This window comes from Mustela putorius, unplaced genomic scaffold (genome assembly GCF_011764305.1).
Source record: "Mustela putorius furo isolate JIRA1106 unplaced genomic scaffold, ASM1176430v1.1 tig00000832_pilon_pilon_pilon, whole genome shotgun sequence".
In the NCBI taxonomy this organism is placed as follows: domain Eukaryota; kingdom Metazoa; phylum Chordata; class Mammalia; order Carnivora; family Mustelidae; genus Mustela; species Mustela putorius.
In genome coordinates, this window is record NW_025421491.1 from 163,486 (window position 1) to 188,535 (window position 25,050).

General features: G+C 43.3%; 1 protein-coding gene across 2 annotated transcripts in view; it reads left to right on the forward strand.

Annotated features, from left to right (window-relative positions):
- Positions 1-1,532: 1,532 nt before the first annotated feature.
- Positions 1,533-25,050, forward strand: part of TMEM50B (transmembrane protein 50B) — a 38,041-nt gene continuing 14,523 nt past the window's right edge. Inside the window, exon 1 of one of the 2 annotated variants that reach the window (XM_045085138.1) lies at positions 1,533-1,663. The gene's annotated coding sequence lies outside the window, so the exon portion shown is untranslated. Of the gene's footprint in view, positions 1,664-1,802; positions 2,248-25,050 lie in introns of those variants that run through there. The other variant, XM_045085137.1, reaches the window with a different exon arrangement.

Sequence of the window (25,050 nt, forward strand, 5' to 3'; positions counted from 1 at the left end):
TTAAGGTTGCACATATTTCAAAAGTAAATTATTCAATAAATATTTATTGAGCACTAGATCCTAGCACAAATATCTGAATAATGGATAATGTAACTGTAAATGCATTAGTTGCCAAGTGACAAATATACAAGATAGAAAAATAGTATCCATGAATATGTGAAGTGAGGGTTAGTGGGGAAAAAAACCACAAAGCATGGATTACTCCTCTCACATGCATAAAATCTATAGGAGTAATAGGAAGAGAAGAGGATGGCATTTTGTTGTAAGTTGGGACACAAAACCTTTTTTATCATCCTACCACAAGTAAAAAACTTTTTAAGGTTCCCATTCTTTTTTCTTTCTTTCTTTTTTTTTTTTTAAAGATTTTATTTATTTATTTATTTATTTGTCAAAGAAATAGAGAGCACACACAAGCAGGCAGAGGCAGAGAGAGAAGCAGGCTCCCTGCCGAGCAAGGAGCCCCATGCAGGACTTGATTCCAGGACCCTGGGATCATGACCCCAGCCGAAGGCAGCAGGCAGCAGCTTAACGGACTGAGCCACCCAGACATCGCAAGGTTCCCTTTGTTAATAATAACTGTATTCACAGTGCCGTTTCCTCCAAACAATTAAATGGCTTTTTAGATTCTGTAGGAAATTTAGATGGGCCTTTCAAAAGCTGGTTAAGGTATGCTGAAAACTGAAGATGCAGTGTGTTTATTTTTATTTATTTATTTGCTTATTAAGTTCCACACCCAAGGTGGGGTTTGAACTCACGACTCCAATAGTCCTACGGAAAGAACTAGCCAGGTCCCACAAGATGTAGTGTCTTCAGAGGAGGCAGTTGGCGTTGGCTAATTGAATTTAAATTAAAAAAAAAAAAAAAAAAAACAAAAGAAGAAGAAGAAGGAGGAGGAAGAGGAGGAGGAGGAGGAAGAAGAAAGAAAAAAGAAAGGAGACAGTTGCAAGAGACCTAACTATAAGGAAGCCAAAAGTCTGGGTGGGTCCCTGGAAAAGCATCAGGCAGAATTAGAAGACGGGTTGTACCGTGCTGGTTACCTCGTACTAGTTGCCAACAGTACTAGTTGGCAGCCTTGGGTGAAAAACTTCACTTTTCCAGGCTTCCATTTCTGAGTGGTGGGGATTAGGATAGGGCATCCCTACAGACCTTCACTTCCCGAGATGCCCTTTTCGGGAGCACGTGCGGCACCGCGGGGCCTATGGCAGAGTCCGTGCCCTGTGGGTCTTGGGCTCCCCGCGCTCGTGATGTCACGGATGCTGCACTCGAAGTCCGCTAGCAGAAACGCAGCGGTGGGAACCGGGCCCCCACGCCGTCTGGAAGACAGCACTAGGCTCAGGTCTACGCGGCCGCGAGCCCCAAGGCGCAGAGTCAGCCCACAGCTCCCGGAGCCGCAGAGTCGCGGTACCCTCGCCCCGCCCCGCCCCCTGGCGCCCCGCCCCGCCCCTGGCGCCCCGCCCCGCCCCCTCGGCCACTTGCAGCGTGCCGATTGGTCGCTGCGGTGCGCACGGCGCCGCGCCCCGCCGGCGCCCCCAGCCTAGCGCCCGCCGTCCGCTCCCGGCTCCCGGGGACTGAGGCGGAGCCGAGGACGCCGGCCGGGACCCGGCGCAGCCGCCATCTCCTCTTCGCGCGCGCTCGGGGTCGGCGTGGGTGTCGGGGAGGCCAGGTGAGTGCGGTCGGTCGGTCTCGCGGCGCGCGGGGGGCTCGCGCCCGCCGTCCGCGCGTGGAGAGGCGCCCCCGGCCGGCCCGGCCTGCGCGGTGCGGCGGCGCCCAGCCCGGCCTCTCCCGCGCCTGGCGCCGCCCGCCGGAGCGGGCCCGCGGAGCGCGGGGGCAGCCTGCGGACCCGAGACCTCCGCCGCTCGCCCCGGCCCAGCCCGCGTCGCCTCGAGCCGACGGGGGCCGTGACGCCCGGGGATCCGCTCTCGACCCGTGCGGGTCGCACCGCCGCGGTACCTGGCCGTCCTTTGCGGGTCTGGGAGGTCCGGAAGGTTCCCATCTCGAGCCTCTCGGCCGCCCAGGGCCGCGGGCAGGGGACAGAGGCGGTGGACGGCTCGCACGGGGAGTCTGGGGACGACTCGTCCTTCGTCGCCCCTCTCGTTTGCTCCGAACCATTGCTGGGAATATTGTCCGGGTCCGTGGACTTTCCCGACTCTGGCCTCGGGTGAGGCAGGTACAGAGGTGGGAGGAGGAAATGCTGGCGGCTCGGCATTCTTTCGGCAATTCATCCTGAAGTGTGGAGTGCCCTTTTAGGTAAGCGGCAGCAGAGACTTGCCACTGTGGCAGGGGTAGTTGGGCTGGGGGAAACCATTCCGGGTTCTAACCAGTGAATTGGGTTCCGAGTTAATCACTGGAAGGTGCTTCATCACAGATAGGACCTTTTTAAAGCCATAGCAGTGATGAGATCGACTGTGCTCCATCCCTTTGCTGTTAGTGCCCGGTGAACGTGTGCGTGTGTGCGTGTGTATGTGTGTGTCTGTGTGTGTGGGGGGGGGGCGGGAGTCAAGCCTCTGATTGGAGTATTTGTGTAATCGCCGTGATGCCTCTCGAAGACAATTTCTCTTCTGTGTCCCACCTCTTCCCTCAAACTCTTCGTCTACCTGTACCGTGAATCCCTTTTCTTAATTCCCGGGACTCTTACTCCTAGGCTTGTCACACTTCTTTTCTTTTCTTTTTTAAATATTTATTTATTTGACAGGCAGAGATCACAAGTAGGTAGAGAGGCAACCAGAGGCGGGGTGGGGGGAGCAGGCTCCCCGCTGAGCAAAGAGTCGGATCGGGGGTTCGATCCCAGGACCCCGGGATCATGACCTGAGCCGAAGGCAGAGGCTTTAACCCACTGAGCTACCCAGGTGGCCCTCACACTTCTTTTCCCCATCAATCTTTAGTCCCTTATCTGGCCCCTCGTGTCTCAGATCCGCTGAGGTTTCAAACGTAGAGCACACGTTACATTTTTATTTTTTTAAACCGATAATAGTGTTGCCAGACTCTTCGATCTTAAAATGAAAATCAAAAGTTATCTTGAGTACTGATGCTGCAGGAAAAGCAGGTTTACTGAGAGCCGCGGGAGGATGTCGTTTTCCTCTTCCGGAGACACGCCCCCACCCCCATCCTCTGCCCACTAGCCTTACGGCAGCTTTAACTGGCCGGTCTTTAATGAATTCGCTTATGGAGTCCAAGGTAGAGCATTTCTCTGATTCGTTTATCCTTATTGCTACTTTTAAGTGATAACAGTGACATATCTAGATTGTAAAAAAAATTTTTTTTAACATTACAGAAGAATATCAAGTGAAAAGTTCAAACAGCACAAAAGTGTATCAAGGAAAAAGTGGGAATTGTTGTTCACTTTTCATTCTTTATATATTCAGTTCCATTCCCTAGGAAGAGATCGTCCTGTAACTGTAGGGCAAGTGACTTATAGTAATACCAGGACACATATCCGTATATGTATGTGTGGACCTACCTCATTTTTAAAATGCTTTGTACTATGCCATTGTTCAGATGTACTCTAACATATTTTATTGGCTTTGTACTGATGGACATTTTGGATGTTTCTGGATTTTAGCTGTTAAAAGCCTTGTTGCAAGAAATTCCTTTTGCCCTTGTAGGATAAGTTTCAGGTAGATTAAATTTAAACAGATTATTGTACTTCAGTATAATGAGTGCCCTTTCCACAAGGAATCGTTTTTATAATTTAAAAGATTTTATGATTTAAAGGTGGTAGCTAAATTTGTTGGTTTTAAGTGCATTTCTTAGAATCTGAGTGTCCTTTTATATTTAGAGACTGGATCAAGAAAATTTTGAGGACCTGGTTAAAAAATGGTGAATTTTTATTTTATTTTTTATTTTATTTTATTTTTATTATTTATTTATTTTTTTTAATTTAATTTAATTTTATTTTTTTTTAAGATTTATTTTTATTTTTTAAAAGATTTTATTTATTTATTTGACAGACAAAGATCACAAGTAGGCAGAGAGGCAGGCAGAGAGAGAGGAGGAAGCAGGCTCCCTGCTGAGCAGAGAGCCCGATTCGGGGCTTGATCCCAGGACCCTGGGATCATGACCTGAGCCGAAGGCAGAGGCTTAACCCACTGAGCCACCCAGGTGCCCCCAAAATGGCGAATTTTTAAACCTTGTTTCCACTTAGTGGTGTTGACTTTTAAGGTTATATTCATTCCTTTGATTGGCTTGGCAGGAATAAATAGAGAAGGCCTTCAGGAAGAGATTTGTGAACAGACATATTTTGTGTACTTTGTCCTGTGGTAAGCACCTTAAATATCCAGTCATAACAAATTCTTGTTCTCTTTTTTAAAAAAAAATGTTTCTTTTATTGTGAAATGTATCCCAGGGCAAAAAAAAAGTGTGTAGAACATACAAACGTGTGTGTGTGTGTGTGTATACATACATACACACACACACACATATATCCGTATATATATGATAATATGTGATTTTTATATATACACATGTGATATATATGTGTTTAAAGAATGTTATGTGTTTAAAGAATGTGATTGCTGAGATCATTGTATCTATTATCAGATTAAGAAATAAAACATGTGCATCTTTCTTCCAGAGGTAGCCTCTATTCTGATCTGTTAGTCTTTTTCTTGCTTTTTAAAATAAACTTTCCACATATATACACAAACATACACATACACATATATATTGACCCTTACACTACACACAGCAGACACATACACACATACCCATCCTAAACAATATATTTGATTTTGAATGAATAGTGTTAAAAATCTCACGCAAATAGGGGCACCTGGGTGGCTCAGTGGGTTAAGCCTCTGCCTTCGGCTCAGGTCATGATCCCAGGGTCCTGGGATCGAGCCCAGCATCGGGCTCTCTGCTCAGCAGGGAGCCTGCTTCCTCCTCTCTCTGCCTGCTTCTCTGCCTACTTGTGATCTCTGTCTGTCCAATGAATAAATAAAATATTAAAAAAATAAATAAATAAATAAAATAAAAAAAAAATCTCACGCAAATAGATAATGAGCATGTTTCAAAGTTTTATTTAACTGTTACAGAGAGTGCCACGACAAGCTGGTTTTCAGAGAATTTAAGGAATATATGTAGTCCACAAGGAAAGGAATGTCTGAATAAAATTGCCGAGATATAATTGGTTAATGTTCCACACAGCCACAAAATCATCATGTCTTTGGGATTACTCTTTTCTACCAGGCTAGAAAAATCGTAACACCTTATTAATTTCTCCAGTTAAGCTCAAACCTTACAGGACTATAAACTATATTAACAGTGGGGTTTTCATTAAGTTAATAATTAGTTATTAGTTATAGTTAATATAATTAATTAATTATTAATTATTTCCCCCAGAGTGCAGATGAATTCCAAACATGCTTATTAGAAAATACTGGAGCTTTCTAAATTTGAGGTTCAAATTTTGTTTCATAATTGTAAGCCCAGACCTGACCAGGTAAGAAAGCCCGTTATTGTCACTATTAGATGAAGGTTTCCAGGAGAAGATAAACAGAATAGAATGGCTTCAGCTTCCCTGTCTGTTTCCCTGTTCAGCCTTTCTGAGGAAGCTAGTAATAGGGTTATGAATGAGTCTTAGGAAGTGGGGTTCACCACAGTGAGGGCTTCTGGAAGGCTCTAGTATGGATCACACACAGGCACACCTTATTTTATTGTGCCTCACAGATACCGCCTTATTTATTTACTTATGTTTTAGTGAAGTGAAGGTTTGTGGCAGCCCTGTGTGGAGGAAGCCTGTTGGCACCATTTTTCCAACAGCATTTGCTCACTTCGTGTCTCTGTATCACATTTTGGTAATTCGTGCGGTATTTCAGACTTGTTTATTGCTATATTTGTTATTGTGATCTGTATGACTTGCTGAAAATTCAGATGATGCTTCCCACTTTTAGCAATGAAGTAGTTTTAAATGAAAGTATGTACAGTGTTTTCTTAGATGTAGTGCTATTGCACCCTTAACAGATCACAGTACTGTGTAAGCACGGCTTTCATAAGCACTTAGGAAACACAAAAATTCATTTGACTCATTTTGCGAGGATATTCTCCTTATTGCTACGGTCTGTAACCGAATCGATACTATCTCCTAGGTCTGTCGGTACTGGAAGGACAGCAGAAATGAGAGAGTGAGCTGCTCTTTATTTTCTGCTTTTTGAGCTCACGTGGCCTGCCCGCAGTTACCAGGGTAGGTCAAAGCAGAACCTTTCTGTGAAGGAAGTGAGTGTCCTCTGCTGGTGCAGCGGCCGGGCTTGGAAGGAGAGCAGGAACAGTAGCACCATATGATCAAGATCAAGCCAAGCCCGGCTGAGCACAGATAGGAATCTGGGCCAGGTTTCGGGGCATTCAGTCATCGGGTTAAAGAGCTGGTACAGCAGCTGGGCCGTGTCTGTCTCGAGTTACACTACTTCAATCTGGCCTGGTTATCCTCCTCGTCTGGGGCACAGCTGGATTCTCTTTCGTCCTCCTATGTCAGATCTTTCCTGTATCCCCGATTCTCTCCCTTTTAAAAAATATTTTTATTATTGGAGTATGACATACAAGGTTACATTAGTTTCAGGTGCACGATGCAGTGGTCTGACAATTCTGTGTGTTACTCCGTGCTCGCCGCAGTAAGTGTAGCCACCGTCTGTCACCATCCAATATATCCTCAACTCCATTCCCTGTGCTGTACTTGTCGTTTCCCAGCTTATTTATTTTATAATTGGAAGTTCGTGTCCTGCATTCTCTTTTATTGATTTGTTCTCTCTAGTGGTGCTCAAACTCTAGTAGCTTCTTGACATGAAGGGTTATATTTTTGGAGTTCTTGCCTTCCTGAATATGTTTTGATCCTGTACTCATGCTTCATGGATACTTTTTCTGGTAATAGAATTTCAGTTGAAACTAATTTGCCTTCAGAATTTTGAAGTTGTTGCTCCATTGTTATCTCCTTCCAGTATTTTTTATTTTTATTTTTTTTGAGAGTGGAGGGGAGGGGCATAGAGAGAATGTTAAGCAGGCTCCACGCCCAGCATGGAGCCCAACTTCTTGCTCGGTCTCATAATCCTGTGACATGATCTTGAGCGGAAATCAAGAGGCAGAGGTTTAATCGCTTCACCGACTGAGTCACCCAGTTGCCCCGGGATCTCACTTTCTACTGTTTCCCCCAGGTTTTTGAGCTCTCCCTACTGCTGGCTTGGGAACTCAGCTTTCTTGGCTGTGCTTAGTCACCACTGCCCATCTGCCCTCCAGCTTTCAGAATTTCATTGCTATTGTCTCCTCTTTTATTCTCCATATCATTAGGAGTCTACAACTTAAAAAAAAAAAAAAATAACTCCCTTTATTGTAGGGGCACCTGGGTGGCTCAGTGGGTTAAAGCCTCTGCCGTCAGCTCAGATCATGTGCCTGGGGTCCTGGGATCGAGCCCTGCATTGGGCTCTCTGCTCAGTGGGGAGCTTGCTTCCTCCTCTCCCTCTGCCTGCCTTTCTGCCTACTTGTGATCTCTGTCTGTCAAATAAATAAATAATATCTTTAAAAAAAAAAAACAACCTCCCTTTTATTGTAGCTTTAGTGAAGTGTCAGGAGGGAGAAAAGTGAGATGCTGATGTGCAATCTGCTGTCTCTGCCTAAAGCAGTGGTAGGTTTTCTGGACTGAAGAGTCGTAGCGGTGTTGCCAGGAGCAGAGTGTTTGCGACAAAGCGATCATATGTATATGAACTTTCTTTTTGGTGTGGAGTGATCACACATGCTGAACAGAGCTATTATTAATTCTCACTTTCTGGGGCACCTGGGTGGCTCAGTTGGTTAAGCGTCTGCCTTCAGCTCAGCTCAGGATCCCAGAGTCCTTGAATCAAGCTCTGAGTCGGGCTCCCTGCTGGGTGGGGAGCCTGCTTTTCTCTCTCCCTCTGCTACAGAGAGAGAGGGAACACAAGCAGGGGGAGTGGGAGAGGGAGAAGCAGGCTTCCGCCTGAGCAGGGAGCCAGATGCAGGACTTGATCCCAGGACCTTGAGGTCATGTCCCGAGCCAGAGGCAGATGCTCAATGACTGAGCCACCCAAACGCCCTAAGAATATTCTTCTCTAGATCTTTTCTGAACTCATTTCAATGCCTTTGCTTTCCCAGCAGTGCTTGCGAGGAGGGTTCGCTTTCATCTGTGTGGGTTGGGAGCTGTGACCCTGGAGCCAGTTACTCTGAACTGGGGAGGAGGGCATTTCTGAGCAATCCCAGAGGATGTAAAGATGCCTCAGTAGCGCTCTGCTGGAGAGCCTGGGTAAACGTGGCCTCAGGGAGGGAGTGGAATAGTCCCATGGAGGGAGCAGCTTGTGGATTACATAGCTGTCATCTGAGTTTGGGTCACAATTCATGAAATGGGCAATTCTTATTTCTTTTTCAACTTTTTTATTACAGAAAATTTTAAGTGTATAGAGAGAGAAGTTGAACAGTGGATTCAACATTTTACCGTTTTGCCCTATTTGCTTTAGTTTTTTTTTTTTTTTTTGCTTAACCAGGTGATAATATGTTGTTGACATTGACACTTAACCCCTAAATATGTAAGCATTTGTCTTCTAAAAACAAGATCATTCTCTTACATAACCATAATTCTACCATTATCACACCCAAGAAAATAATTCTGTAATGTCTTTAATATCTGACCTGTATTCAGACTTTCCCATGTAGCCCAGACTGCCTTAAAAATTTTTTTTGAGGGTGCCTGGGTGGCTCAGTGGGTTAAGGCCTCTTAACCTTCAGCTCGGGTCATGATCCTAGGGTTCTGGGATCGAGGGGCACCTGGGTGGCTCAGTGGGTTAAAGCCTCTGCCATCAGCTCAGGTCATGTGCCTGGGGTCCTGGGATCGAGACCCGCATTGGGCTCTCTGCTCTGCAGGGAGCCTGCTTCCTCCTCTCTATCTGCCTGCCTCTCTGCCTACTTGTGATCTCTCTCTGTCAAATAACTAAATAAAATCTTAAAAAAAAATTTTTTTTTGAAACTAGAATTAGTGAAGGTTTGTACATTTCACTTGGTCTGTTAATTGTATTTTTTTTTTTTTAAGATTTTATTTATTTATCAGAGAGAGAGAGGGGGAGAGAGCGACCACAGGCAGAGGCAGAGGGAAAAGAGAAGCAGGCTCCCTGCCGAGCAAGGAGCCCGATGTGGGACTCCATCCCAGGACGCTGGGATCATGACCTGAGCCGAAGGCAGCCGCTTAACCAACTGAGCCACCCAGGTGTCCCTGTATGTTTTGATATAGTTGAAATTAATGATTAATGGATTTGATATAGATGAAATCCTTTGAAGTTTCTGGCTCTTGGAGACTGCTTCATTACAGTCTAGATGGTGACGCTTAGAATCTTAGTAATGGAAGGGACCCTTGAGTGAATTTGGTTTAGTGATTCCTGTGGTATATGGGAAGTTTGGTGTTTTGTTGCTGTTGTTTTGTTTTTTAACCTGGGAAGTTTTAAAAAATAGATAACTTGGCATTTTTCTTTACTTTATGATCTTTGTGGGAGGGGTGTCGCAATTACCTTTTTATTTTTTAACTCTCCAAGTTACTGTGAGGTTAGCTTGGCACTGCTCCCCCGACCTGTGTTTGGGAACCACTGATTTAGTCCACCTGTATCATGGGCCAGTGTCACAACTTAAAGAATGTCAGAGCCAGTACTAGAAGCAGTGCTCTTCATGTTCTTTTTTTTGTTTTGTCTTTTTAAGATTTTATTTATTTGATAGAGATTACAAGTAGGCAGAGAGGCAGGCAGAGAGAGAGGAGGAAGCAAGCTCCCTGCTAAGCAGAGAGCCCAACTCTGGGCTCGATCCCAGGACTCTGGGATCATGACCTGAGCCGAAGGCAGAGGCTTTAACCCACTGAACCACCCAGGCCCCCCACTCCGCCCCTTATAAAACATTATTTGAATACCATTTGTTTTTTTTCTTTTTAACATATATATATTTTAAATATTTCATACTTTAAATTTATACATTTATTTGTCAGAGAGAGAGAGAGAGAGAGAGCACAAGCAGGCAGAGTGGCAGGCAGAGGCAGAGAGAGAAGCAGGCTCCCCGCTGAACAAGGAGCCCAATGTGGGATTCGATGCCAGGACCCCAGGATATGACCTGGGCCGAAGGCAGCGGCTCAACCCACTGAGCATTGGAGGCATCCTTTGAATACCATTTGTTAAGCATACACACAAAATAATTGCTCTGCAATGTGGTATACTATTTTTTTTTGAAGATTTTATTTATTTATTTGGCGGAGAGATCACAAGTAGGCAGAGAGGCAGGCAGAGAGAGAGAAAGAGAGAGAGAGAGGGAAGCAGGCTCCCCGCTGAGCAGAGAGCCCGATGCAGGGCTCGATCCCACAACCCTAAAATCATGACCCGAACTGAAGGCAGAGGCTTAACCCACTGAGCCACCCAGGTGTCCCGTGGTGTACTATTTTTAAAGCAAAACAAAGACTCATGAAAGCATTTATGCTAATTCCGCCTAGAGAGGGAAATATTTGCTGTGTGTCCTGAAGGTTGAATTGGAAGTTTGCCTATAGACAGTAGATGGAAGGGGCATTCCAAGGGTATGTGTGTGGATATGTTTAATATTATTGGTATATGTTAAATTCATATATCTAGTATAGAAAGGTATCATTATATCAGATATTTAGTATATAGTGCCATATATTATATGTAATATATAGTAATACATATCTGTATTAGGTCTGTGAAATATCTGAGTATATTTATGTCTAAATTACATATATGATTTATAAATATAAATATAGGAAGTATAAATATAGCTATATACAATTTAGCAGCTTGCCTCACAGTAGGTATTCAGCAAGTGTTGGCTGCCTTCCGCCTTCTGTTTCTTTATGGCTTTATGTATAGTGTCAAGATGGCAGGAGATAAGAAGGCTGTGTCAGGGAAAGATTTCAAGTACCCTGTATTTTCAGAATTTATCTCAGTAGCTGTTGGAATTTTATGAAAGAGTGTCATGATCCAGTCTGAGTTTTAGACAATTCTGGCAGAATATTGGACTTGGGAAGGCAAGGGAGATGATTTTAGGAAATAATATGTTTGAGTATCCAGTCACAGTAGAACTTATTTCCTTCATCCAGATGATGTGTTGGATTACCAGCTTTTATAGGTTATCAGTTTCCTTTTTTTTTTTTTTTTTTTAAGTATTTATTTACTTGACAGGGAGAGAGAGACAGTGAGAAAGAGAGGGCACAAGCAGGGGGAGTGGCAGGCAGAGGGAGCAGCTGGCTCTCCACTGAGCAGAGAGCCCAGTGTAGGGCTTAATCCCAGGAGCCAGGGCTCATGACGTGAGCCAAAGGCGGGCACTTCACTGACTGAGCCACCCAGACGTCCCCAGATTATCAGTTTCAGTAAACCTAAGTACAAAGTTGACTCTCTCATTTTATGACAGGATAATGAGACACGTATGCATTTCCCATTTTGAAAGCTGTAATAGAGTCAGTCATTCAGCAAGTATTTGAGCGCCTAGCCTAGTGTGCATCAGGCACTGTGCTAGGCTCTGGGGGAACCCCACAGTGAGTGAAAGGGACTTCAGACTGTCCTTTTTGGAGCTTACCCTCTACAGGGGAGGTAAATATTCATCAAATAATGATTAATAATGCAATACAGGGGGCTTAGAAAGTCAGGAAAGTATCATCTCTCACTTGGATATTTCAGAAGCCTATGAACTGGTCTCTCTCTTTCCACTCTTAGCCCTTACAGGGTGTTCTTCCACTGAAGCCTAAGGGATCCTTTTAAGTGTGTGTCACTCTGCACAGTACTCTCTTAGGGCTCTCTTTCAATCAGTGAAAACCCGAGTTCTCACAGTGGCCGCCAGGGCTCTGTGAGTATCCTTCCCTGCCTCTGTTACTTCCCTGATCTTGTTGGCTTCTACTTTTCCGTCTCATTCACTCTGCCTCGACCACACTGGGTAATACCCAGACACCACCTTCGGGCCTTTGCCCTGCTGTTGTTCCCTCCGACACATATTCAGAGGGCCACCTCTCTCCCTACCTTCGAGTCTTTGATCAGCTGGTTCCTTCTCAGTGGAGCCTCCCTTGACATTTCAGCCAGCCCCACTATGGCCTGTACTCCCAGTGTTCCTCACCAGCTTGTTCTTTTCCCCCCATGACACTTATTACTTTCTAATGTGGTACGTGATTCTTTAAATAATTATGTTTAGGGGCACCTGGGGGCTTAGTTGGTTAAGTGGCTGCCTTTGGTTCAGGTCATGATCCCAGGGTTCTGGGATCAAGCCCCGCGTTAGCAGGAAGCCTGCTTCTCTCTCTTCCACTTCCCCTGCTTGTGTTCCCTCTCTCTGTCAAATAGTAAATAAATAAAATCTTTAAGGGGCGCCTGGGTGGCTCAGTTGGTTAAGCAACTGCCTTCGGCTCAGATCATGATCTTGGAGTCCCGGATCGAATCCCACATCGGGCTTCCCTGCTTAGTGGGAGTCTGCTTCTCACTATGAGCTCTCCTTTCCCAGGTGCTCTCTCTCTCTCAAATAAATAAATAAATAAATAAATATTAAAAAAAAATCTTTTTAAAAAATTATGTTTATCGTCCCCTCTCCCTACCAAGCTCCACACAGCCAGTGCTTTTTATCTGTTCATTGATGTGCATTATGTGTCCAGTACTGATATGTAGTAGACATTGTCAGTAAGCATTTAGTGAGGGAGGGAAAGCTGGTATCTGAGTGAAAAAGTGATAGCCAAGCTGAGCACTGTAGTGTGAGTCGGCGTTAACAAGGTGAGCCGGGAGCGGAGAGGAATCAGACAGAGGTGTGCAGGTTTACTGAGGTGACTGAGCCAGTCGGCGGTACTGAAGAGAAACCAGTATGACTGGAGAGAAGACAGAGTGATGTAAGAGGAAGCTGGGGCCCACTGTAAGGACTGCGCTGCACTATAGACTTCTGTTTTTATCTTAAACAATAAATCTAGGAGGGAAATTAGAACTTTCAAGCAGGAGGGAAAAACCAAATTTGTGACTTAAAAAAACAAAAAGGAAAGTCATTCCCGCTGCAGTATGGAAGTGATATTGATGGGGGCGGGGGTGGACGTGTCTGCAGCAGTTGGAGGCGCTGGTGGAGGAGGAGCGAGTGCGGAGGCATCCTGGGGTGGATTGGATGTGAGAGGGAAGAAGGAAGAAGCAGGGATGAGGCGTGGGTTTCCGGCTCGTAAAGCTGGATGCATGATGATTCATTCGTTGTAGTGAATCCCGGAAGGAGATCAGTTTGGAGGAGGAGATCGTGACCCCGGGTCCCGATACGTTGATTTTTGAGGTGACTTTGAGACAGCCAAGGGATGTCTTGAGGGATTGGATGTATGGATCTGGGATTGGCTATTTCAGTCTGCATAGCAACGGCACAGAGAAGTAGCGGAGGGGAGGATTTGCCAAATAACCCACATTTTGAATAATTAAAAGTTGTTAGCAAGGATATTACTGGGGGAGATTATATAGTTTATAAAATTAAGGTCTCTTGAGTAATCTATGTTCCATGTCCTTTACTTTGCTTTTAGATTTAAGTCTTTTACCAAAGTTGGTGGTACTAACTACCTTTTATTCTTGTTACATGTGATTCACAGGTCAGAAGGCAAATAAGCCTTCCCTGAGATAAAGTACGTAAAACGTCTTTTCCAGAAGTACTTAGATCTCTGAATAATTCATGCTGTTGGGTTTTAAGGCCTATAAAATATTCACACTGTGAGTGGCTAGAAACTGGGTTTATAGCAAACCAAGAAGAAAAGCTCTTCTTCGGACTCCTTCGGCAAGATCCGAACGAGCAGCAGTCACCACGGTCACTGCAGACCTCGTCCGACTGCTTTCTTCTGTCTCCGGAGGATCAGAGGTTCCTCTCAGTTCAGTGTCGCCCTCGGCCATCTCGTTCTTCTCGGTCCCCCGGCCGGTAGTGGAACAGTAACTTTCTCTTTATGAAATCCGAGATGGGGGAAATCCTGTGACACTCTGATGCTGGGCGGCAGCTTAGTGTTGGAATGGTCAGAAGCACAGACTTCAGGAATAGCTCTGAAGGAACTTCAGAGGCAGTCCTGACTTTCCTCCTTGCTAGCGGGGTTAACCACTCTCTAAACCTTCTCAGTAGTAGGAGATAATTTGAGGGACTGCCGTAGAGGGTTGTGAGGATTGAAGGGAGTAGTCCCACAAGTGGGGTCTTCCCGAGGCTGGAATGGAGTGGTCTGTAAAGAGCCAAGCACCTGCCCGCGTCCTGTAACTATGGGCTAGTAGTGCTAGTAAGAGTGGGGAAGACCGAGGTTTTATTTTTTGTTTCATTTTAGTCAACTTGTTCTGCTCTGGCTATGTAGACCTAGCATCTTATTTTTTTTTTTTTAAGATTATTTATTTATTTATTTGACAGAGATCACAAGTAGGCAGAGAGGCAGGCAGAGAGAGAGAGGCGGAAGCAGGCTTCCTGCTGAGCAGAGAGCCTGACATGGGGCTCGATCCCAGGACCTGGGATCATGACCTGAGCCAAAGGCAGAGGCTTTAACCCACTGAGCCACCCAGGCGCCCCTAGACCTAGCATCTTGAATGATGTTTTATGTTTTGTTTTTTTATTTTGTTAATCTGATTTTTTTCTAATGGATTTTTTAATGATACAAATTGTAATTTAATGTAACAAATGTTAGCTGATTGCTCTGCGAGCTTATAAATCTGATGATGAGGGCTGTTTTATTCATCTTTATTTTCCCCACCATGCCTTACTAGTAGGAGGTGTTCTGTAAATATTCAGTACATGCTCTAGGGGAGTTTTGCGCTGATTAAATGCCATCGCATCTACAAGTCTGCTATAGTGCCTGTGTACAGTAACTCAAGGAGGAAAGGACGGGAGTCAGAGATGAACACTGAATCAGTCCTCAGTCCTCTTTCACATGTCCTGGGGATACCTTAACTGCCCTGTGACTTCAGTTACCATTAAGTACTGGGACTTTCTAATCTGTATTTCTGTCTTAAACCACTCTTTCAGTGGTTTCTGTACATCTGTCTTAGGTAATTTCTACCTGGATGTCCTTTTTTTTTTTTTTTTTTAAGATTTTATTTATTTTTTTGACAGAGAGAGAGGAAGCAGGCTTCCTGCTGACCAGAGAGCCTGGTCCCTGGGATCATGACCCAAGCTGAAAGCAGAGGCTTTAACCCACTGAGCCATCCAGGTGCCCCACCTGAATGTCCTTTAGTCCTTCCAAATACGCTATGCTCAGATTCTCCCTTCCCTGTTTCGACTAATGGTCTCACCATCCACCAGGCATCCAGCCATTGTCATTCTTAGCTTCCCCCTGCCTGTTGATAATGCCGCTTTAGGACTCCTCAAATAAAAACCCTTTCTTTGGGCGCCTGGGTGGCTCAGTCGGTTGAGTGTCTGCCTTTGGCTTAGGTCATGATCCCAGAGTCCTTGGATCGAGTCCCGCATTGGGCTCCCTGCGAGTTTGCTTCTCCTTCTGCCCTTCACCTCACTTGTGCTCTCTCGTTCTCTCAAATAAATAAAAATCTAAAGAAGTCACAAAACAAAACCCTTTCTTTGGCTTTACTGATGTGGCTTCCATGTACATCCTTATTCTCCTCTGGTCTAGAATAAGGGCAGGTTGGGGCGCCTGCATGGCTCAGACTGTTAAACGTCTGCCTTTGGCTCAGGTCATGATCTCCGAGTCCTGGGATCGGACCCTGCATCGTGCTCCCTGCTGAGCAGGGAGCCTGCTTCTCCCTCTCCCACTCCCCATGCTTGTGCCTGTTCTCTCTCTGTCACAGAAGTAAATAAAATCTTGGGGTGCCTGGGTGGCTCAGTGGATTAAGCCGCTGCCTTCAGCTCAGGTCATGATCCCAGGGTTCTGGGATCGAGCCCCGCATCGGGCTCTCTGCTCTGCGGGGATCCTGCTTCCTCCTCTCTCTCTGCCTGCCTCTCGCTGACTTGTGATCTCTGTCAAATAAATAAATAAAATAAACCTTAAAAAAAAAAAATCTTAAAAAAAAAAAAAGGCATGAGGGCAGGTGTCTAAGATTTCTCTTCAGTCCCTCCTCTACACCGTTGCTGCCAGCATCGTCTTCCTAAATCACAGAGATGACCTTGTCACTTCCCTACTGACAAGCCCAGAATTTTATTCCTTTTTCATCTGCCAAACTCTCGAGCTTCAAAACCCAGGTGAGTTTGCTCTTCCTCTGTCAGACTGTCCTCTGCTCTTCCTAGTGAGTACTGGGATTTAACAGTTTCATATTTCTGCTGTAGTACTTTACACTGTAGCTCATAATGTATGTGTATTACAGCCCAGATTGTAATGCAGTATTTGTTCTTCTGACAATGTTCCTAACCAGACTGTTCTCTACGTTGATTGCCTTAATCATTTTTATATACTCACTGCCGAACACTAATAGCATTTATTTATTTATTTATTTTAAAAAGATTTTATTTATTTATTTGACAGAGATCACAAGTAGGCAGAAAGGCAGGCAGAGAAAGTGAGAGGGAAGCAGGCTCCCTGCCGAGCAGAGAGCCCGATGCGGGACTCGGGCCGATGGGGGACCCAGGTGCCCCCACTAATAGCATTTAATAACCAGTGAGAGACAGCAGACCAGACAGATGGTAGTGTAGAAATCTGATTAATGGGAACATTTCTGAATTAGATGTTCTTTGGGACTTGGATGCGTACGGAAATTTCTCAGACTGTTTGTATGTTGAAGCGTATCGTTGTTTTCTTCTCTTGCTTTTGCAGTTGTCCTTGGGTCTTCTAAACTGAATTTTTGGAAATGAGATGGTTGAATCACTTAAAATGACCTCTAAAAAGGATTCCTATTTCCTTTTATAAAGAAATTGCCTCTCTTAGTAATAAGAATAATTGCTATCGGGGCGCGCCCCGGGTGGCTTAGTGGGTTAAAGCCTCTGCCTTCAGCTCAAGTCACGATCCCAGGGTCGTGGGATCAAGCCCCGCATCGGGCTCTCTGCTCAGCAGGAAGCCTGTTTCCTCCTCTCTCTCTGCCTGCCTCTCTGCCTACTTGTGAGCTCTGTCTGTCAAATAAATAAATAAAAATATTTTAAAAAAAAAGAATAATTGCTATCTAATATATTACAAGACTTGTGGGTCAGACCAGTAATCTGTTAGTTAGTTCACTAATTTTGTTTTTGTTTTTTTTTTCACTTGGTAGCAGGGTCAGTTTTGTGGGAGACCCTACCAATCATTTTCTTGACCTCAAAAAAGTCAGAAGTTTATTAAAAGCAGTTACAAACATATTACATTATACAAAGAGGTTTTTCGACAGGCAAGAAAAATCACCATTTCATTGTGTTAATTATAATAACTTTTGAAATTTTTGTATTTTGCAGCTAAGAGCTGCAAACTTTGAAATCAGACAAAAAGCAAAACAAACACGTGATCCTGTCACCCATATATATAATAATATAAAAGTATTGGGTGTTTGTTTTTCTGGTATTTCTACTTATGTGTGTGTTTTTATATGCATATTGGTAGTTCTTTTTTTGAAAAAGGAAATAATGCCATCCATACAGTTTTAATAACCTACTTTTTTCACTTAATATTAACCATCATCATTGACTCGTGCTGTTAAATGTTTTTCAAAAATAGATATTTTTAATGTTTGCATTAACTAAACCATTTTACTGAACTATTTATTCTATCGTTGAACATTTAAGTTTTCTCTTAAGTAGTCTTTGCCTTCACTGAGTCTCCCAAGACTTGTTATCTTAGATTAAGTATTGTGTGCTTGATTCCACTTCAAGCCAGGGAGCCAGTGTTAGGAGTATTGCCAGTTTATGTTAGATCAGCACTGTGTCATGATCAAATATGCTTATCTTTTAGTGAATGTCAACAGTAGAACTCACATGAAAGTCATTCCTCCTAGTTGAGAGGGTTCATTCTTTTTTTTTTTTTTTTTTTTTTTTTAAAGATTTTTTTTTTTTTATTTTTATTTATTTGACAGAACACAAGTAGGCAGAGAGGCAGGCAGAGAGAGAGGAGGAAGCAGGCTCCCTGCTGAGCAGAGAGCCCGATGCGGGACTCGATCCCAGGACCCTGAGATCATGACCTGAGCCGAAGGCAGCGGCTTAACCCACTGAGCCACCCAGGCGCCCGAGAGGGTTCATTCTTAATAGACTAGCCCTTTCCCCTCACTTTCCTGTCCTAAGTGTTGCGTAATGACTGGGCTCTTCGTAGCCTTGACTCTTTTTCTCCTTAAAGTTCTTCATCTGGTTTCCGGTTATGACGCTGTGAAACCCAAGTCCTTCATGAGGTCAAGGTTAATTTGCAGTGTGATCTGGCCTTACCTGCGACTCTCGAAACTTACTCTAAGCCAGCCTGTTCTACTAACTATGTCCTGAATCTTTGTGGTATCAGCTAATTCTTCCTTGCTGGTACCATAGGGACCTAGTGGCTTTGTGTGTGATTTTCCCTCTCCCTCCTCTTTCCCTTTTGTTTCTTCTTAATCTAATCGACTGTACTTAGCTTTTATTTATTTTTATTTTTTTTTTTAAAGATTTTATTTATTTATTTGACAGAGAGAGATCACAGTAGACAGAGAGGCAGGCAGAGAGAGAGAGAGGGAAGCAGGCTCCCTGCTGAGCAGAGAGCCCGATGCGGGACTCGATCCCAGGACCCTGAGATCATGACCTGAGCAGAAGGCAGCGGCTTAACCCACTGAGCCACCCAGGCACCCTGTACTTAGCTTTTAAATTTTAGTTTATTTTAATATTTTATCAAGTGTTACCTCTTGATAGAGGCTTTTCCCTGATCACCCTTTAAAATAGTTCTGCCCTTTATTCCCTGTTAGCATCCTGCATATTTCCTCCATAGTATTTATTTGCGTTACTCCAGTGTTTCTCTGCCTCACTCCATCCCTGACCCTCCAGTCTGAGCCCCAGAAGGGAGGAGGTCATGACATTTCAGAAATCATTGTATGCAAATAGCTATATACTTTCTGCTTCTAGAACTATTTTTAATCAGGTTAATATATGGGAAATGAATATATGGGAAATAATTGGAAATAAGACTTTTAACTTCAGACATTGTCTTAAATTCATGGTGACCTTCTTTATTAACCAGTTAATATTTAATCTTTGATGATATAAAATGTGCAGGACTTCGGTGTAGCTAAAGCATATCTGGATGATAAACTTCTAGAAACATTTTGTGGGTAAAATTTACATTCTGTAAAATACACATGTCTTAAGTGTACACTTCAGTGACTTTTGATAAATGTATGTACCTGTATAACCTTTATCCCAGTTAAGATACAGAGATTTCCATCACCATCCCTCTCCCCCCAAAATTCCCTTGTAGTGAGTCCTTATCCCCTGTAGGGGAAGCACTATTCTGATTTCTGGGGCTGTCAACTAATTTTGCCTCTTATTTATTTATTTATTTAAATTTTAAATCTTGCTCTTTTTTTTTTTTTTTAAAGACTTTATTTATTTGACAGACAGAGATCACAAGTAGACAGAGAGGCAGGCAGAGAGAGAGGAGGCAGGCTCCCTGCTGAGCAGAGAGCCCGATGTGGGGCTCGATCCCAGGACCCTGGGACCATGACCCGAGCCGAAGGCAGAGGCTTTAACCCACTGAGCCACCCAGGTGCCCCAATTTTGCCTCTTCTTAAGCAAACTGCATTTAAATGGAATTATACAGTATATACTCTCTTGTGTCTGCCTTCTTTCTTTCTTTCCTTTTTTAAAGATTTTATTATTTGACAGAGAGAGAGATCACAAGTAGGCAGAGGCAGGCAGAGAGAGAGAGGAGGAAGCAGGCTCCCCGTTGAGCAGAAAGCCCGATGGGGGGCTCGATCCCAGGACCCCGGGATCATGACCTGAGCCGAAGGCAGAGGCTTTAACCCACTGAGCCGCCCAGGCACCCCTGCCTTCTTTCACTTAAATCATCTTTGAGGGTTTACTTTTTTTTTTCTGTGTGGTTGTATCAGTTTATCCTTTTTTGTTGTGGAGGAGTATTCCATTGTATGAATCAATCGTAACTTTTTTTTTTTTAAGATTTATTTATTTATTTATTTATTTGACAGAGATCACAAGTAGGCAGAGAGGCAGGCAGAGAAAGAGGAGGTGTGGGGAAGCCGTCTCCCTGCTGAGCAGAGAGCCTGATGCGGGACTCAATCCCAGGACCCGGAAATCATGACCTGAGCCGAAGGCAGAGGCTTTAACCCACTGAGCCACGCATGTGCCCCACTTTTTTTTTTTTTTTTTTTTTAAAGCTTTTACTTATTTATTTGAGAGAGAGCAGAGATAGCACAAGCGGGTGGGCAGGGTGGAGCAGAGGGAGGGGGCGAAACAGTCTCTCCGCTGAGCTTGATCCCAGGGCCGCAGGATCCTGACCTCAGCTGAAGGCAGACGCCTAACCAGCTGAGCCACCCCGGTGCTCCCTCGATCATAACTTGTTTATCCATCCATCTATTGAACATTTAGATCGTTTAATTTGGGGGCTATTGTGAATAAAACTGCTAAAAACTTTCTTCTCTAAGTCTTTTTTTATGTGTGGATATGTATTTTTACTTCCCTTGGGAAATACCTAGGAATGGAATTGCTGGGTTATAGGGAGGTTTATTTTTAACTTTATAAGAAACTGTCACCAGAAATTTATGAGATTTCCACTTGCTCTACAACCTTATCCTGATTTAGAGTTGTTGGTTGAGTTGCGGTTCTAGTGCATGTGAGATGTTATTTCATTAGTTTGCACTTCTCTGTTGACTGATCATGTTGAATACCTTTTTATGTGCTTCTTGGTCATAAATTGTCTTTTTAAGTCTTTTGCCTATTTCAAGTCTGCTTAAGTCTTTTGCATTTTTTTTAAAATTTAATTTTTTATTTATTTTTAAAAGATTTTGTTTATTTATTTGACAGAGAGAGATCACAAGTATAGGCAGAGAGGCAGGCAGAGAGAGAGAAGGGGAAGCAGGCTCCCCGCTGAGCAGAGAGCTCGATGTGGGGCTTGATCCCAGGACCCTGAGATCATGACCTGAGCCGAAGGCAGAGGCCTCAACCCACTGAGCCACCCAGGCGCCCCATCTTTTGCACTTTTTATTGCCTATATTTTATCTTATTACTAATGCTTAGTTCTTTCTATATTATAGATCCAAGCCCTTTGTTTTACAAATACCATCTCCCAGCCTGTGTTTCCAATGTTTGGACCTTCTATGAAGAATATGTTAATTGTACTTATTTCAGAATATATTAAATGTACTTATAATATATTAATTAGTACGTATTAAGTGATAACGTTACTTTAAATTTAGAGGTATTTCACCTGAATCCATATTTAAGCATATTATTTGAAAATATAACTAACATACTGTTTAGAAATAAATTAGTCTTTGTGGACATGTTATACAGTTTTACAATTTTTGCTTTACATAGTTGTCTTTTAAGTAAAAGAAAAGATGGTCTTTTATGTTTACCCACCTAGTGATTATTTCTGGTTTTCTTCGTTTCTCCCTGCAGATCTTAGACTCATCTGGTGTCATTTCCCTTTAGCCTGAAGAATTTGCTTTAGCATTATTTTTAGTGCAGATCTAGTGATGAATTATCTCAGATTTTGTTAACCTGAAAATATTTTTATTTTATCATTTTTACAAAAAAGCTTTATTGAGATATACATAAGATAACATTCACCAATTTTATGTGTACAATTCAGTGATTTTTTAGTTTATTTACAGAGTTGTGTAATCATCACCACAATCTTATTTTTAAAGTTTTTATTTATATTCATTAGTTACCATACAGTGTATTATTAGTTTCAGGTGTACAGTTTTGTGATTCAGCACTTCCGTACAATACCCAGCGCTCATTAGGACAAGTGCCCTTCTTAACCCCATCACTTATTTCACCACCCCCCCCACCTCTCCTCTGTTGACCATCAGTCTGTTCCTTGGTCTCTCTCTTCCCTTCCCCTGTGATGTCTGACCACAGTCTAATTTTAGAATCTTGTATCCATTAACAGTGGCTCCCTATTCCACTCTCCCCCACTGTCACTAGGCAACCACAAATTTACTTTCTGTCTCCAGATTTGCCTCATCTGGATATTTCATATAAATGGAATCACACAAGATGTGGCCTCATGTCTTTCACTTAGCATAATGTTTTTGAGGTTCCTCTGTGTTGTAGAATATATCAGTACTTCGTTCCCCTTTATCACTGAATTTGTATTCTGTTGTATGATATGCCACATTTTATGTGTCCGTTCATCAGTTGATGTAGGTTGGATTGCTATACTTCTTGGCTGTTATGATTAATGCTACTATGAACATTTGTGTTCAAGTTTTTGTGTACATGTATCTTTTTATTTCTCTTGGGTAGATCGATAGTAGAATGGTTGTCATGCTCCCTTTTTGAAAATATTTTGTTTTGAGAGAGAGAATGCACCAGGTGGGGGAAGAGAGAGGAGCAGAGGGAGTTAGAGATTCTTAAGCAGGTTCCATGCTCAGCTCGGAGCCCAAGTCAGGGCTTGATCTCATGACCCTGAGATCATGACCTGAGTGAAAGTAAGAGTTGGATGTTTAGCTGACTGAGCCACCCAGGTGCCCCATCATGCTATCTTCTGAAGAATATTTTCACTGGATACTGGGATTGATTACTTAAAAAACAAACAAACAAACAAACAAACTAAAAAACACTTAAATTCTCTTCACTGTCCTGGTCTCTGTTGAGAAGACAGTCATTATCATAAGTTGATACTTTTTCCCTTAAAACTACTGCAAGGTGTTTCTTTTATTTCTGATTTTCAGCAATTTGATTATGACGTTTCCTCTATTTAACCTAAGGTTAAAGGCTGAGCTTCCTGGATTTATAAATTAATATTTATCACCAGACTTGGGAAATTATCAGCCTTTATTTATTCAAATATTTTTTTCCTCATTCTGTCTTTTTCTGGGAACCAGTTAAACATATATTGGATCAGTTACTAGTGATCCTTAGTTTGCAGGAGCTCTGTACATTTTTTTTTTTTTTCCAGAAAAAAATATCCCTAGGGGCACTTGGGTGGCTCGGTTGGTTGAGTGCCTTGGGCTTTGGTCATGATCCTGGGGTCCTGGGACCGAGTCCTGCGTGGGGCTCCTTGCTCAGTGTGATTCTGTTCTCCCTCTGCCTGCCACTCCCCCCGCTGTGCTCTTTCTTTCTCTCTCTCTCTTTTTCGAATAAATAAATAAAATTAAATAAAATAAAAAGAAAGAGGGGCAACTGGGTGGCTCAGTGGGCTAATCCTCTGCCTTCAGCTCAGGTCATGATCTCAGGGTCCTGGGATCAAGCCCCTCTGTTGAGCTCTCTGCTCAACAGGGAGCCTACTTCCTCCTCTTTCTTTGCCTGCTGCTCTGCATACTTGTGATCTCTCTCTCTCTTTCTGTCAAATAAATAAAATCTTTAAAAAGAAAGAAAGAAAGAAGAATCCCTTAAAAAAAAAATCCTGTTCTTTAGACTGGATAATTTCTTTTGATCTTCAAGTTTACTACCCTTTTCTTCTGCTGTCTCTAATCTCCTAGTAAGCCCATTTAGTTAATTTAAAATTTCAAAAATGATAATTTTCAGTTCTAAAATTTACATTAAAAATTGTGCATTGAAGGGGTGCCTGGGTGGCTCAGTGGGTAAAGCCTCTGCCTTCAGCTCAGGTCATGGTCTCAGGGTCCTGGGATGGAGCCTTGCATTGGGCTCCCTGCTCAGCGGGGAGCCTGCTTCCCCCACCCCCCTGCCTGCCTCTCTGCCTACTTGTGATCTCTCTCTGTCTGTCAAATAAATAAATAAAATCTTAAAAAGAATTGTCCACTGAGATCCTCCATCAGTTTAGTTATTTGGACCATGTTCCTTTAAGTCTTTGAATGTGTTTATATTGGTAGCTTTAAAGTCCTTGTTGGCTAATTTCAACATCTGTGTCATTTTGGGGTCTGTTTCTATTGACTTTTTTTTTCTTTACTCTTTGAAAATAGATCACATTGTTCCTGTTTCTGTGACTGTCTAATAATTTTTTACTACATGTTAGACATTGTGGGTGATACATTATAGACACTCAGTTCCGTTATCATCTTCTGAGGGCTGTCAGTTCTTGTTCTAATAGATGGATAAAATGCTGGCTGACCACCTTTAACTTGTAGACCCTTGGTGTTACACCTTGTTAGAGTAATGCCAAGGTGTTTACTGATCTCTGACTTGGTGGAACTCAAGCTCTAAAGTATCTTGTAGTGAGTGCAGGGGAACTCTGCTTAGTTCATTTAGCCTTCCTGCTATTTTTTTTTTTTTTCTGCTGAGTTTCTTGCAGTTTCCTCCATGGGTGTCCTGTTTGGGGGCATTAGGTATTCAAAGAGAGTTTATATTAAAGCGTTTGGGGCTCCTTCCTGTAACTCCCCCCTTTCCAAAATTTCCTCTCTCAGTTCCCAATTGCTCCAATAATCCTGAACTCTTATACCTCAAACCAAAAAGGCTGTGGCATTTTTGGTCAAGTTTTAGCCACGGTGTACCACAGAGACTCACCTGGGCTTGGAGTGGGAGACTAGGGGTTCTTCAGAGGAAAAAGCTGTATAAGAGTGGGTCTTACTCATTGTGTTTTCTTTCAAGGGTAAATCCCCTCCAGTTTCTGTCTGCTTTTCAGCACTCTTCAATGCTTTCAAATATTTCCCCCCCCCTTCCTTTTTGGAATTTAAGGTGTTCTTGGATCACCTCATCTGAATGTACTTTTTCTGAAAACTCCCCCAACATTTTGCACCCTTATAGTTCTTTATGCACATGATTTTTCTCCTAGTTATCAATTGCCGCATTCCTGATAACTCCAAAGCCTAGTACTTTAAAATAGCCATTTAATTATGCTTATGGTTTACTATGGGTCAGGAGTTGGTAAAGGGCACAGCCAGGATGGTGTCTGTGCTCCATATATCTGGGGCTTCATTGGGTGAAGCCGGAAGTCTGGGTTACCAGATGGGGCACAGTAGCTGGAACAGCGGTCTCCCAGAAGTGGCTACTCAAGCTTCTGGCAGGGGAGGCCAGCTCTTGGCTGGGAACTGTGGGCCAGAACGCCCGTACACGGTCTCCGCACAGCATTGTGACCTTGGATATTTACATGGCAACTCGGAACTCTGGTACCCGTGT